The sequence below is a fragment of the Crocodylus porosus genome, unplaced genomic scaffold (genome assembly GCF_001723895.1).
Source record: "Crocodylus porosus isolate Cpor-Errol unplaced genomic scaffold, CroPor_comp1, whole genome shotgun sequence".
In the NCBI taxonomy this organism is placed as follows: Eukaryota; Metazoa; Chordata; order Crocodylia; family Crocodylidae; genus Crocodylus; species Crocodylus porosus.
In genome coordinates, this window is record NW_017728907.1 from 9989762 (window position 1) to 9992676 (window position 2915).

At 46.8% G+C, this 2915-nt stretch overlaps 1 protein-coding gene across 1 annotated transcript in view; it reads left to right on the forward strand.

The window, feature by feature from the left end:
• Positions 1 to 2915, forward strand: part of ATF6 (activating transcription factor 6) — a 166345-nt gene that overhangs the window by 157903 nt on the left and 5527 nt on the right. The window lies entirely within an intron of this gene.

Below are 2915 nucleotides of genomic sequence, written 5' to 3' on the forward strand. Positions count from 1 at the left end.
AGGGAAAGGAGATAGATACACACATACCCGTTACAGTGGTCCGCGATGTTGAAGGAAGTGGCTCGGAGTGAGCGTCTCAGTCCATAAAGTCCAATCGCGGGGGCCCTCTTCGGGTGGGGTGGGGTCGTCTGTGGCGGCGAAGTCCTCTCAAAGCGAAGCGGGGGGGGCGGTTCAGGCGGCGGCATCCTCTGGGTCCGGTCCGGCGGTGGCTGGTCTGGAGGGGTCGATGTACTGGCGGTGGCCCGTGATGTGCTCCACGTAGATGTCGCAGGACCAGCGGATGGTGTCGGACACCATGAGGCAGCGCATCAGCTTGGCGTAGCAGCGGGAAACGCGGCTACTGCACAACTGCAGAGACCAAGTTGGCCCTCTTCGAGTTCCTGTACTAGTACCAAAGCTGTCCAGTGCATCCTCATGCTCAGTAGAGCTTCGGAAACATCACACAGGACTGGAGGGGGATTTGGGTTCTATTTTTCCTACAGTTCCATCTATTCCATTCTCCGGATGTCCCCCCATCTCAGTCCTATTGATCTGCTGGAGCTACAGAAGTGCTGTCCACCGGCTATCAGCTAGCCTAACCAAGCCCTCTCCTTCAGTTGCTCCAGTCATCAGCATCTCTTAGTGGCTAAGACCAGAGCAGTGGATCATACTAATAGGCAAGGTCACCAGATGTGAGCGTACCAAAAAGCTGTGCTAGCCACCTCTTCTCAGCCAAATGCTTTAGGAAGGCAGCAAGGATAGGGGCAGGCCAGCAGAAATACCAAAGACATTTTGCAAGCTGAAGAACTCATTTCACAAATGAGAACCTGCCACATGAGCACAAACTAGGGACCCCTATAGTGCTCTTGCCCAGGAAGTACCAAGCACTTTATCTAGATGTTCTGCACCAGAGCCTGAGCTCTCAGCTGAGTAAGAGGCACAGCCAATCCCTAATCATAGTCCCTTAGCATTCAACTCAGAACCAGAGAGAAATCAGGCATTTTCCAATTCATTTTTGCAGGTGGGAGCTCTGATTCTCCTCACAGGCCAACAGCCTCACTGACTAGGTCATCTCCTGCTTTTCATTACAGCACCAGATGTATTTGCTCTAATGGTTTCTGCAGGTGGTGCTGGGCATGAGAGGGTGCAGCCCCAGTTGTGAGTTGTCAGCCAGAATCAAAGTTAATCCAGGAAAGCAGTAAAATTAGTAATGTATATTGCATGCATCTGATCCATACGTTTTCCATTACACAATCTTCCATCTCTGGGCACAGAGAGCAAACTCTTCTGACTGCCGCAGGGTTCCCAGTTCTAAAAGGCAATGATTGCTCGCCCCTTGAAATCTAATCTCTGTCCTTTGTCCCCAGTGACCTATCCCCAGACACACTGGCTTTATTCAGAACAACTAATGTGTCTCCCATTTTCAAACTCAAGTTGATAAGCAGCTGATCCAGTTTTATTCTGCAGCCAGCTCTATGCCTACCCTATCTGCAAACAAGTGAACTCCCCAGGTTGCAGTTCCTGGAAGTATGTAGACATTTGACAGTAAGGGGCTGGTGGTGGGTAGAGAGAGAATTTATAGCCCCATGCAGATACACACAGAGATACCCATCTTAAGTTGTTATTTGTTCTTGCCTCTGTGCAAGAGTTTTCGCCTGAGTTTTAAATCAAAACATTATTCTAGAAGTAATCATCATATCCCCACAGGCAAACAAATGCATTTAGCACATGTATGAATAGGACTGTCCAAAACATTTGAGATGAGCCCCTCTCTGAGCCCCAGATGCAACCATACCAAGCTTTGGACAGACTGCTCAGCCTGCAGTATGCCAAGTAGGAATGCCCAAAAGTTTCATCTCTAGTAAATATGAACTGTCCCAGGAGCAGCAGGGCTGCTGTATACAACTACCTGGCTTCAGAGCTGGAGTTTCTCAGCTAGGAGGCTGCCTATATACTATGAGTCTGTAGATTGATAAACCCGAAACAGCTGAGCTCCTTTCTACCCCACAGTCACAAAAGAGTCTAGCTCTAGACCAAGATCCTCTTCCACCTATTAGGTTCCCTGAATGAACAGAGGTGACTAAGTGTGATCTTATTCAACACTGAGTGCCTGAAAAAGCATTAATGCAAAAGGTGAGTGGAATCTCCTCCTCCTTTCTGCATTTTCTGACTTAGTCTTAAGGCTAAGATGACAGCATGTAATAAAAATAGATGTGTTAACCATTCTTCAGAGACTCAAGGAAGGTGGAACGAGGGCTTGCATTGAGGTGTCCTAAGTCCTCTTAGGCCCCTAGTAGGTGGAATAGGATCTGACCCCAAGCAGTCTACTCCATTACTACTGCCGTGCAGTATGTAGCCAGCTGAATGGTAGATGGCCTCTGCCCCAGAGGTGGCTGCATGTGTGTACCTTTTAAAAGCTCTCTGGGATCAAAGGCACTCTGCAGGCAGTAGACAGTGTCATCATCTCCTCATTATAGCCTCATTTCAAACTGTTTTTCCACACTTGGATTTTGCAGTTCTGCACGTCAAACCTGTTAAACCATGTGTTAATGTTTTAGTGTTGATGTGTTACTGCACTGTCCTTTACAGACTGAACTGCAATAAATAATATGGCTGGGCGTAGCAACCAGATGGGAATATTAATGAGACAGAGTCAAGTAGCTTGAATTATTTTAACATTGTTTTAATCTGGTGAAGAAACTTTTCTGGATGCTAACTATCCAGGGGATGGCAGGATTATTAAGCAACTTAAAACATGAAGTAAAAACAAATGCTTTCGATATTCTTAAATAGGCATTACTTTAAGTCAGTATTACCATTGTAGTACTTCAGGAGCAGCCACTCAATAATGAGCAGTATGCCATGCAAATGGAAATGATTACTGTGTACAGGTGAAAAAGCAAAAAAATAGCGAGCACTGTGTTCATTTCTGACGT